Genomic DNA, 12,848 nt, shown 5'->3' on the forward strand with positions numbered 1-12,848 from the left:
GTTCAGGTAGGACAAGAAGTAACGGGGTTAATCAGCAGGAAGGGAGATTTAGGTTAGAAGAGAGCAGGAAAAACTTTGATCAGCACAGAAAAGGCCCCTTCCCTGCGTTTCTACCCAGCTGTCCCCTTGTAGGGCCCTGTCTTCTCCCCGCAGGCCCAGCAAGGGCCGATGAGGATTGATGAACCGGCCCCTGGCACAGCTCTGCCCTGATCTCTCTTACAGAGACAGAATCCCAGCCTAATGCAAGGGGCTCAGAGCTCGCGTCAGAGGTTCCGTTGCCAGTAGGTTGACCAGTTCTCCCAAGAGCCAGCTGTGGGGATCAAAAGTTATCTTACTGGTGTGTGACCCTAGCAGATAAAGCTGGAACAGAATTTCACTGGGTCCAAAGTGGGCCAGGCGCTGGGACCAGCTGCCCGCCAGCAGACACCCCCGTTGTTCCTCCATCAGCTGCAGGTGCAGCAGGGTTTAGCCGTAAATCGCTACGGCAGATATTAAGCTTTTCACCCATGGAACCTCGGCACGTGTCCTGATCCCTTGCTTTCGCCTAGCTTCCGTGAGGGCAGCCGCGGCTGGGTGAGCCGGGCCTAGTCTCCTTCCAATGGTCCTGGCGACACCTCCTGGCTTGAATCCGCATGATTCAGGAGGAGACTGGAACTGGGAATGAACGGATCGAATCTGAGGGCTTGGAAATGAAGCTGGATTTGTGGACAAAATCAGGAGCTGTGGCTATTTTGGCCACTGCCCCCTTTGGAGAGAACTCTGGGGTGGCGATGAAGAGGCCGGGTGGACAGATGGGAGCAAGTTTCACCATCAGGGCAGCCACCTGTACCGTCTCCTGGACTCCACCAGGTAGGGTTCTCGATTCTGGTTGGCCGCATTCCTGGAGGTTTCATCACATGACAGAATCTTTAATGAAAGATTAATCTTTAATTCCTGGACATACCCTATCATCCCCCCTCCCCTGGCACTCACATTAGAGACAAACACCTCCATCTGACCGCTTTCCAGCATCTGCTCCTGTTCTTTGTCCAACACCACACCGCTGTCGGCTGCCGAGAGAGTAAGGGACTGGGTCAGCTCCCTTCTCTCCTCTCTAAACCCAACTGAACCTCCCTGAGGCAGGGATAGAACCCAGGTTTCATCAGTCCCGCACCCCCCCCCCCCCGGCTCCAAACAGCTCCCCTCCCGTCCTGGAGGTGGGACTAGAACCCGGGAGGTGGCTGCATCTCAGCACTGGGCGAGCTTTCCTGGTGTGATGTCATCGTGTCGCTGTTCCCCAAGTGCCGATCCCCAGAGGTGGCAGCATTTCATCACCAGGCAGCCCTCCTGGTGTGACATCACCTTGTGACTGTTCCCCAGTTGCCTCTCCCCAGACGTGGCTGCATCTTAGTGCTGAGTGAGTACTTCAGGGTCTTTCATCACTGAAGTAACTTGAATCTGCCTCCTGTTAGGCCTGCTGTAGTATGCTCCCCAATCTGGGTCTATACTGATTATGTGATATGTATGTGATAAGTAGCCCTGCTTGTGAACCTTGTAACCCAGGGATCGGCAGCCTTTCAGAAGTAGTGTGCCGAGTCTTCATTTATTCACTCTGATTTAAGGCTTCGCGTGCCAGTCATACATTTTAACATTTTTAGGTCTCTTTCTGTAAGTCTATAATATATAACTAAACTATTGTTGTATGTAAAGTAAATCAGGTTTTTAAAATGTTGAAGAAGCTTCATTTAAAAATAAATTAAAATGCAGAGCCCCCCAGACCAGTGGCCAGGATCCGAGCACTGTGAGTGCCACTGAAAATCAGCTCGTGTGCTGCCTTCGGCATGCGTGCCATAGGTTGCCTACCCCTGGTGTAACTAACACATGTAATCTCTCATAACTCAAGCCTGACCCCAGATGTGCAGCACCTTCTTCCTTAACTTGTGTAAATTTGATTTTAAACATTAGCTTTAATAAAAAAATTAATATTCACCAGTAGGTGACGATGCTTTTCCATGCATCTCCAGTCCCCGGGAGCTGCTCCTGTAACATCAGTTCCTTCTGTATGTCCTGTAGTCTGACTCAGTGTAGGCATCTAGGGAGGCTTTACGATTATCCCCTCCCAAAGCCAGCCACAAAACTCAGGAGTCCTGGCTCCAGCCCGTCCCCCACCCTCGCTCTGACCCACTTGGCCCCACTCCCCTCCCAGAGCTGGGATAGAACCCGGGTGAGCCGGGGCTGGGGAGCTCAGACTCCCAGCCTGAACTGGGCAAAAATTTTCAATTTTTTTATTTTAAATGCAGATTCAACTTGACAGAGAAATTTTATGAATTTGTTTCAATTTCTATATATTATTTTTGTCCCAGTCCCTAAAATGGTCCAAAATCTTGAAACATATTGATACTTCAATTCCAGTCAAAATCTTCAATTTAATTTTAAAATCTCTCCACACCGAAGCATTTCATTTGACCCAACATGATTTTTTTCCTGTGTTTTCACTTTGCCAAACTGGTTTTCCTTTGTTTTCAGGTTTACCCACAATGAAATCCCCCCCCCCCCGCCTCCCCGGGTTTTGGCACAGCCAGCCAACTGCATGAAAATCAGGTTTTCACATCACTCCCATCATTCAGTTTGAGGAGGATTTAGTGTCGGGAAGGACCTGGAGGCTACAGGGAATCGCAAATTGAATATGAGTCAAGACTGTGATTCGGGTGAGAAAAAAGTGAATTTTCTGGTGTGCAGAAACAAGAGTGTCCTACGTAAGATGTGGAAGGTAATTGTCCTGCTCTACTCGGAACTGGTGAGGCCTTCACAGGAGAACTGTGCCCAATTCCAGGGCTGCACTTTCAGAAAGATGTGGACACACTGGAGAGAGTCCAGAGGAGAGCAACAAAAATGAGAAAGGTTTAGAAACCCTGACCTGTGAGGAAAGGTTACAAATCTAGTCCTGTTTCCTCTTGAGAAAAGAAGGGAGGAGTTGGGAACAGTCTTTAAATATGTTCATGGCTGGGATAAAGAGGACAGGGATTGATTGTTCTCATTGGCCACAGAAAGCAGGGCAAGAAGCAACAGGTTTAATCTGCAGCCAGAGAGATTTAGGTTAGATAGCACGAAAAACTGGGCTCAGCACAGAAAATGCCCCTTCCCTGCATTTATACCTGATTGTCGCCTGGTAAGGCCCTGTCTTCTCCCCGTGTGCCCAGCAGGGTCCGATAAGGATTGACAAACCTGTCCCTTGTGCAGTGCTGGCCTGATCTCTCTCTCACGGAGACAGAAACCCAGTCTGAACTCACACACACATTAACAGAGCGTGTCTATCAGGACTGGGTTAATCAGAACTCCCAAGTTGACCCACTATATGTCCCTCGGCTCAGTAGGTTGGGCTGAGCAGCACTTTCAAGCTGTGACCCTCATATGCTCCAGGATCAACACGTCCCTTTCCCCACTTTTACATTACAATTGTTCTGGTAGTAACCCAACTGATGAGCAAACCCCGCAGGACTCGCTGCATAGTCAGTGGGGATCCCGGCTGCAACACACCGACATGGGCTCTGGGTGTGCTGCAGCCAGACCAGGGTCCGCTGCCCCTGAGTACTTCCAGACTCCCCCTCGGGTAGTAACTGGGTCAGGGTGTTGTCCTCCGGGGGGTTCAGCACCATAGGTTCCTCTGAGTAGCGAGCGCAAGGTAGGTCTGGCAACTCCTCCGGGTAGCGGGGGCAGGGCAGGTCCGGCAACTCCTCCGGGTAGCGGGCGCAGGGCAGGTCCGGCAACTCCTCCGGGTAGCAGGGGCAGGGCAGGTCCGGCAACTCCTCCAGGTAGCAGGAGCAGGGCAGGCCCGGCAACTCCTCCGAGTAGCGGGTGCAGGGCAGGTCTGGCAACTCCTCCGGGTAGCGGGCGCAGGGCAGGTCCGGCAACTCCTCCGGGTAGCGGGCGCAGGGCAGGTCCGGCAACTCCTCCGGGTAGCAGGGGCAGGGCAGGTCCGGCAACTCCTCCGAGTAGCGGGTGCAGGGCAGGTCTGGCAACTCCTCCGGGTAGCAGGGGCAGGGCAGGTCCGGCAACTCCTCCGAGTAGCGGGTGCAGGGCAGGTCCGGCATCTCCTCCGGGTAGCGGGTGCAGAGCAGGTCCGGCAACTCCTCCGGGTAGCGGGGGCAGGGCAGGTCCAGCAACTCCTCCGGGTAGCGGGTGCAGGGCAGGTCTGGCAACTCCTCCGGGTAGCGGGTGCAGGGCAGGTCCAGCAACTCCTCCGGGTAGCGGGGGCAGGGCAGGTCCGGCAACTCCTCCAAGTAGCGGGCGCAGGGCAGGTCCGGCAACTCCTCCGGGTAGCAGGGGCAGGGCAGGTCCGGCAACTCCTCCGGGTAGCGGGCGCAGGGCAGGTCCGGCAACTCCTCCGGGTAGCGGGCGCAGGGCAGGTCCGGCAACTCCTCCGGGTAGCGGGGGCAGGGCAGGTCCGGCAACTCCTCCGGGTAGCGGGCGCAGGGCAGGTCCGGCAACTCCTCCGGGTAGCGGGCGCAGGGCAGGTCCGGCAACTCCTCCGGGTAGCGGGCGCAGGGCAGGTCCGGCAACTCCTCCGGGTAGCGGGCGCAGGGCAGGTCCGGCAACTCCTCCGGGTAGCGGGTGCAGGGCAGGCCCGGCCAGTCCTGGCGGCCGCCTTGGACCACGGAGTTTTCCCAGTCACAAGCTAGGCTGGAGGCGTCTGGCCTCTCCGGCGGCTGGGCTCCTACTGAGCTCTGAGGGCCGGCCTTTATACTTCCGGGTCGGCGCCTGACCCTCTGAGGGGCGGGCTCAGAGCTCCCTAGCTCCATCCACTCCGGCCTCTGGACGGGCTCTTCCGTCTCCGGGGCGGCAGGTAGCCACACCGCCTGACTACAGGGCTAGAGACAGGAGCTGTTTTCAGTTAAGCGTGGAGCTTTGGGGAACGTGGTTCAGACCTGGGTCTGTGTTGCAGCAGGCTAGCGTGTCTAGCTCAACAAGACAGGGTACTGAAATCCCGAGCCGGCAGGAAAAACGGGCTCAGAGGTAGTCCCAAGGGGGGTTCTGCGACCCAACCCGTCACAGTGGCGTAGTCGGCAGTCTCTGTGCACAGCTGATTGCTTTGAGACACTGGTAGAGATTTTAAGTGTGTTTTAAGTGTGCTGGTTGGAGAACAGACAAAGTGGTTACTGGTTTGTTATTTTCTGCTTGCTTATTTCAGTTAGTGGGGTGTATGGGGTGTTCAGGGGTGTATGGGGGGTTCAGGGGTGTATGGGGGGTTCAGGGGTGTATGGGGGGTTCAGGGAGGGGCAGCACCTCTGGTGTAGGGGCATGTCGTGTCCCTTCAGGGCAGCTCGTCCACCTTTGGTCCCCACCTGTCACTCAGCTCTCACCTGTGGCTCCTAGTAGCTGTAGCATGCGCAGCGGCCACACCCCGGGCAACAGCTTCGACAGGCTGGCCAAACCAGGTTGAGGGTAGCCGTCGGGCATAGACCTTCGGTGAGATGGGGCCTTGTCTATCCCGAGCATGTGAAGACAGACTCCGGCGGATTGAGCGGATGAGACCTTTTGGAATAGGACCAACGGTCATGAAGGTGGTTTCTGCAAGCGACGTGGTACGCTAAGAGCACGGCAAGACGCGAAAGACGCCCTGGTCAACCACTGCGCCCAGCCCATCTCCAACCGTCTCGACTTTTGTCCTGCCACTGGAGCAAGATGGGATCTGGGAAGAGAGAGTGAGGCTGACTATGCGCACCTCTCCCTCACTTTAATCCAATTCACGTGCAAGTCTTGACATCCCTCCAATTCCCGTAAACTTTAAAGTCCTGTGGCGATGGGCGAGCGACGAAGCAGCAGGTGTGGATACACTGGAAGCTGTAGCCGTGGACCTGCACACAGGTGGCTCAGGTCTAATGGTCATCTTCTTGCTGACCGAAGCAACAGCTGGATTCGGCGTCTACCTGAGTGACTGAGCAGCCCTCTTTAGGACCGCACTGCTCACCTCCGTAGCAAGAGGAAGGGGCTAGAAAAGGTGCCCTAAACATTGTTTGCTTCATAGAACCCTGGCCAGCTTACCGCGGCTGGAGGGGATCCCACCTTATGCGGTCGAATAACAAAATTTCAAACAACAAAACGCAAGGTGACACCACTCATTATTGGTACATGGAATGTACGCACGCTTCAAGACAACCCCTCAGCAGATCGACCAGAAAGAAGAACGGCTCTGGTCGCCAGAGAGCTCGCAAGATTTAACATCAATATTGCGGCCCTGTGTGAAACTCGTCTAGCCAACGAAGGTCAGCTCACAGAAACAGGAGGTGGTTACACATTCTTCTGGTGTGGACGTAGCAGTGACGAACGTCGTGAATCTGGAGTTGGCTTTGCGGTTAAGAATCATCTTGTCCACAAACTTGCCAGTCTTCCCAAGGGCGTGAACGATCGACTCATGACACTGCATCTTCCACTACCGAGAGGAAAGCGAGTTATACTAATCAGTGCTTACGCACCCACAATGACGAATCCAGATGAAGTAAAGGACAAGTTTTATGAAGATCTCGATGTCCTACTTTCATCCGTGAAGCACACCGACAGGCTGATTCTACATGGCGATTTTAACGCGAGAGTAGGATCCAATCACTCTGCCTGGGATGGCGTCATTGGAAAAAATGGAATTGGCAAATGCAACAGCAATGGCCTACTGCTATTGAAGACATGTGCGGCTCATGATCTGATCATCACCAATACCATCTTCCACCTGCCCACTCGCAAAAAGACGTCCTGGATGCACCCACGTTCCAAGCACTGGCATCTCATTGATTATGTCATCGTGCGGAGGAAAGACAGACAGGATGTAAGGGTGACTAAGGCCATGCTGAGTGCTGACTGTTGGACTGATCATAGACTTATCATCTCTAAATTAAGCCTTCACATCAAGCCAAAGAGACGTCCGCAGGGAAATAAAGCTGTGATGAAAAAGATCAACGTCAGTAAACTGAGGAACCCCAACACAGCAGCTTCACTAGTAGAAGATCTCGACAACCAACTCTCAGAGCTACAATTAGAGGAAAACGTTGAGAGGAACTGGGAACGCTTCCGAAATATTGTGCACTTTTCTGCACTAAAGGTTCTTGGACCCTCACACAGGAAACAGCAGGACTGGTTTGATGAAAACGACGAAGAGATCAAGGCTTTACTTGCTGAAAAGCACTGCCTTCACCGTGCTCATCAGAACGACCCGTCATCAACAGCTAAGAAAAATGCCTTCAACAACTTTCGCAGGACCGTACGGAGCAAGCTTCGTAAGATGCAGGACTCCTGGTTGAGTGCCAAAGCAGATGAAATCCAGAAGTTTGCTGATAGAAACGATGCCAAACGGTTCTACGAAGCCCTTAGATCCTTGTACGGACCTCGGCCTTCAGGGAGTTCCCCTCTACTGGACTTAGATGGTGTAACTCTCATTACTGAGAAGACTCTGATTTTACAGCGTGGGCTGAGCATTTCCAATCCGTACTGAACCGCCCATCTTCCATCAATAATGAGGCAATTGACAGAATGCCCCAGGCGGATATTAATTACAGCCTGGATGTTCCGCCATCAGAGACTGAAACCCTACAGGCCATCAGTCAGCTGTCTAGTGGCAAGGCCTCAGGATCTGATGCGATTCCAGCGGAAATCTATAAGGATGGTGGTGCAATGCTTGTTGACAAACTCACTCAGCTGTTCCAGTCCTTCTGGAATCAAGGGTCCATTCCTCAGGAATTGAAAGACGCGTCCATCGTACACCTCTACAAGAGGAAAGGAAATCAAAAAGTCTGTGATAATCATAGAGGAATATCACTGCTTTCTAGCGCAGGTAAGATCCTTGCATGAGTGTTGCTGAATCGCCTGATTGACCACCTGGAACAGGGTTTACTACCCGAGACACAGTGCGGCTTCCGCAAAGAGCGTGGCACTGTGGACATGATCTTTGCAGTTCGGCAGCTCCAAGAGAAGTGTCAAGAGCAGAATCGTGAACTGTACACCATCTTCGTGGATCTTACCAAGGCTTTTGACACTGTCAGTCGCGAAGGTCTGTGGCGCATCATGTCGAAGTTTGGGTGCCCTGACAGATTCATCCTGATGGTACGTCAGTTCCACGCAGGGCCGGCTCTAGGTTTTTTGCTGCCCCAAGCAAAAAATGTTTTGGCTGCCCCTCAACCCAGCCCTGGGCTCCCCCCCGCACTCCCCTGTTGCCCCAGCCCTGGGCTCCCCCCACCCACCCCCTGCCACCCCAGTGCTGGGCTCCCTCCTTTCCCCCCCACTAGTGCCCTCCCCCCACCCGCACTCCCCTGCCGCCCCAGCTCTGGGCTCTCCCCCGCAAACTGCCCCCTGCTGCTGTCCCAGCCCTGGGTCACTGGTAACTCGCTCCCAGGGCGGGTCATTCATCAGGAATTTTGGATGTGCACAGAACACAGACAGGATTGGTTCCCATATGGTTACAGAACTGTGGTAAAGTGGAACAATTTTCAGCTTCTGTGATTGGAGGATATTTGGATGCATATTATAAGACTGTCCTACATAAATGAGGAAAAGTTGAGATGCCTTTATTATTCTTTTGTTCCACTCTTTGTTTCTATGGGGAATTTGCCAATGGAATATCACTGTCTTCCTTTTAAACAAATAAAACTTTTTTTTTTAAAAGGGGGCAATAGCTGTTGAAAATAGCAATTCCAGTCCTAAAAACCACCGGGAAGCATTTCTTGCTTCTTCATTTCTTATCCTACTTATTCTACAGCAAGTTACAGTGGATCAGTATATTTGATTTGGGAGAAATGATGTAACAGCTGCCCAAATTGAGCTTGAGCACTCCTGAATTTTGAGGGTGTTCAAATCTGGAAGGCAGGTGCTAATTCCCTTTCTGAATATTAGCTAAATCTGGAAAGGAAAAGTCAATTTCTGCTTCCATGGCTCAGAAGTGGAAATCCTTCTACATGCCTGGTACTGTATCTAAAGCTGCCGAAGTCCCCTAGCAGAGCCTTCCCCCCCTTACTTTTCATTTTAAATTCTAGTGGGATCCGTGTACCTCCCTTGCTAGGCTTCAGATAGAGAGGGGCACTGTCCATTTAGTCCACCCAATTCCTTCTTTGGGGGCTGCAAGGTGAGGTCACACCAGTATCCCTAATGCAGTCTGGGGATGTCTTCTGAAGGGGATATCTGGGCCAAAGCCTTCTACTCCTTGGGCATACTTGTTCCCCATTCACAGTGCCACCCCTTTCGACTCACAGCAAGCTGCAGCATGGCTCAGCTACCTCACTCCCTACCCCTCCCTTTCCTGTTGATAGCAGCCAAGGGAATGCTGGGAAATGTAGTTCTTTCCCTGCTCCAGGGCTGGCTCTATAGGCAGGGAGCAAGGCAAGGAACAACAGCTCCCAGGGTCCCATGGGTTCTCAGCTTCCATGCTGTATGCCTAGCTGCTCTGTGGCGCCGCTTCTGCAGGGTTGTGAGAGAGGAGGAAGTGAGTTTAAAAAAAAAAAAAAAAGGATGGCCAGAATGCTGCCCCCTGCAAATGTGCTGCCCCAAGCACCTGCTTGTTTTGCTGGTGCCTAGAGCCGGCCCTGGTTCCACGACGGCATGATGGCTCGTGTTCTGGACGACAGAGAAGTTTCAGAGGCCTTTCCCGTCACAAACGGCGTCAAGCAAGGGTGTGTGTTAGCACCGACCCTGTTCAGCATAATGTTTTCAGCTATGCTGTCAGACGCCTTTCAGAACAGTTCCTTGGGAGTCAGCCTGAGATACAGGACTGATGGGAAACTGTTCAACCTGCGAAGACTCCAGGCTGTCACCAAAATAAAGGAGACTGTGCTACGAGACCTTCTTTTTGCTGACGACTGTGCCCTGAATGCTGGATCAGAGCAGGAAATGCAAGCTAGCATGGATAAATTCGCAGCAGCATGCGATAACTTCGGCCTCCTCATCAACATAAAGAAAACCGAAGTGATGCACCAGCCAGCTCCGAAAGCCCAACACCAAGAGCCCACCACCATAGTGAAGGGACAAAAGCTGCAAGCAGTGGACCAATTTACATACCTTGGCAGCACCCTTTCTCGCGCAGTGACAATTGACATCGAGGTCAACTTCAGAATCGCTAAGGCAAGTTCTGCATTTGGCAGACTGTTGACCAACGTGTGGGACTGCCATGGAATAAGCCTTGCTACAAAGCTTAAAGTCTACCGAGCAGTAGTGCTAACTACACTGATGTATGCCAGTGAGACTTGGATTGTATACAGGAGGCACGCTAGGCAACTGAACCACTCCACATGACTTGCCTCCGCAGACTTCTGAGGATCCGGTGGCAGGATAAGGTGCCAGATACAGAAGTCCTCTCCAGAGCAGGCCTGCCATCAATTTATACTCTGCTTATGAAAGCCCAGACACGCTGGGCAGGCCATGTTGTAAGGATGCCAGACCACCGCATCCCCAAACAGCTCTTCTATGGTGAGCTGTCTCAAGGAAAGCGATCGCACGGGGGACAAAAGAAGCGATACAAAGATACGCTGAAAGCCTCTCTTAAGTCCCTGGATATTGACATCACCTCCTGGGAAACCCTGGCACAAGACCGATCGACATGGCGTACGCTGATCCATCAAGGCTGCCAGACATCTGAAGCCAGAAGGATAACCATAGCACAAGAGAAGCGAGCACTCCGTAAAGCCAGAGCTGTAAATGTAGTAACAGTGGTGCCGACACATGTCTGCCCGACATGTGGCAGAACATTTCATGCCCGTATTGGCCTTATCAGCCACCTGCGGATGCACTGTGGACAGCTCACAACCTGCTAGATGTCAAGGTCTTCTTCGAAAACGATGGACGAACATCATCATCATCATCATTTCAGTTAGCGGAAATAGGGACAGAAAAGTAAGCAAAATAAGTGAAGATCAGAAGACGTTAGAACTGCACAGGTTGAAAATTGCCCAGAAAGGCTGAACACTGGGAGCTGGGAAAGTCTCTGTTAACTAAGAAGCCCCTGAGCTGAGTGCATCTCAGTTTCAGTGAACTGCAGAGAGGTTTGGCCCAACCTCTGGTTCTGTGCTGAAGCTGACTGGAGTGTCTAACTCAGGAAGACAGGAGTGGAGGGGCGCCTGTTCTGGTAGGAAGGGGGTCTCTGTGGTATCCCAGTTCATTGAGTGATGATCTCAAGAGAAGACAAATGGAAATTGATGTGCAATTTGCCCAGGAAAAGGCTGCCATGAAGGAAGAAGCAGCTAAACAAAAGGCTGCATACCAGCAAGCACTGGACTTAAAAGACAAAGAGATTGGAGCACAGAAAGATGCCCAGGAGGAAAAGAAAAGAGAACTGGGTAGCAGAAGCCCTCCCCAGAAAACCAGAATGTTAAATGTCCTGCCTCCGCCATGGACAGTTTCCAAGTCTCTGGCAGTAAGTTCAGGTGAAGTGTGTGACGTTGCACTCCGTATGATTTTATGAAAATATGCTAATAAGTGTGAATATAATGTAACTGGAATATGCTTTATGCAAAAGGTCTAAGGTATCATTACAAAGCTTATAATCTACTGAGTGTGTTCATCCTATTTGCATGAATGTATCATTCTTGTATCTGAAACTAGAAGTATGAAATATAACTCTGAGGTTCTATTGTAATTATGCAAAGTGTGGGCCATTAATGGTGATTTGGAATCTTGATGGCTCCCATCAACCAGGACAATTGACTGTGGATGGCTCTGTTTGCTTGCAAGCCTTCCTGTGAGTCAAGCCAGGGAAGAATGAAGGCTTGGGGGTCTCACAGGACATGTGACCATGTCACCTGCTACTGGAATCCATCTTAAACCTGGTGCTTTTCCATTTAGAAGGAGGGGTGGGGACCCAGAGAGACAAAAGATTCCTGCATTGTCCCAAAGCTATAAAAGAGGGTGGAACAGAACAAAGGGGGCTGCAGTCATGAGAAATCCCCTAGCTACCACCTGAGCTGGAAGAAGGACTGTACCAGGGGACAGGATTGGGCCCAGACTAGGAAAGAGTCTAGTCTGTGAAAGAAGCTGATTGGAACATCTCTGAGGGTGAGATTGTATTTGTAATCAGTTTCTTAATGTATTAGGCTTAGACTTGTGTGTTTTGTTTCATTTTGCTTGATAATTCACTTTGTTCTGTCTGTTATTACTTGGAACCACTTAAAACCCACCTTTTATATTTAATAAAATCACTTTTCCTTATTAATTAACCCAGAGTAAGTAATTAATTCCTGGAGGAACAAACAGCTGTGCATATCTCTCTATCAGTGTTATAGAGGGCGGACAATTTATGAGTTTACCCTGTATAAACTTTATGTAAGCAGAGTCAGGATGAGCTCTACCCTGACATCTGGTGGTGAATTATGGCGAGTGTGGAAAAGAATTTCAGGGGCTGATCTTGTTTGCATAGGCAAACCCACTCCGCCTAGCATAGCCCACGACAGCCCAAAATGGTCACTTTGACAGTTGTGGGATCCCCAATTTCTCTGTTATTGGGGCAGGAGGAATAAAGTGTTGTTACCCTGATTATGTGAATGAAAGACTATGAAACTGTTTTATGACAGAGGGTCTCTCCATCAACTAAATAGCACTCGCTAGACAAGGGACATGGGTTCCAAAACCCAGTGAATTGAGAGCAGTTGGGAATTGATATGTGGATGTGATGGGATGGGCTCTTTTTGAGGGCCTGGAGCACTAATTGCATCTCTTTTTCTCTCCAGTGTTGAATAGCAGAGCTAATTTTGATTCCATTAGGAGTTTAGTTACAGGCGGCTGAGCTGAATTCACTTTGGGCCAATGGTGCACCAGCACTGGGGCTCCCCTGCTAATAGCTGAAATCACTAAAAGAGCTGAACTTACTGATCTGAGTGCTGTGTTAACTAGTGGGAGAGCCTGAA

Source organism: Mauremys mutica, chromosome 4, assembly GCF_020497125.1.
Source record: "Mauremys mutica isolate MM-2020 ecotype Southern chromosome 4, ASM2049712v1, whole genome shotgun sequence".
NCBI classification, from domain to species: domain Eukaryota; kingdom Metazoa; phylum Chordata; order Testudines; family Geoemydidae; genus Mauremys; species Mauremys mutica.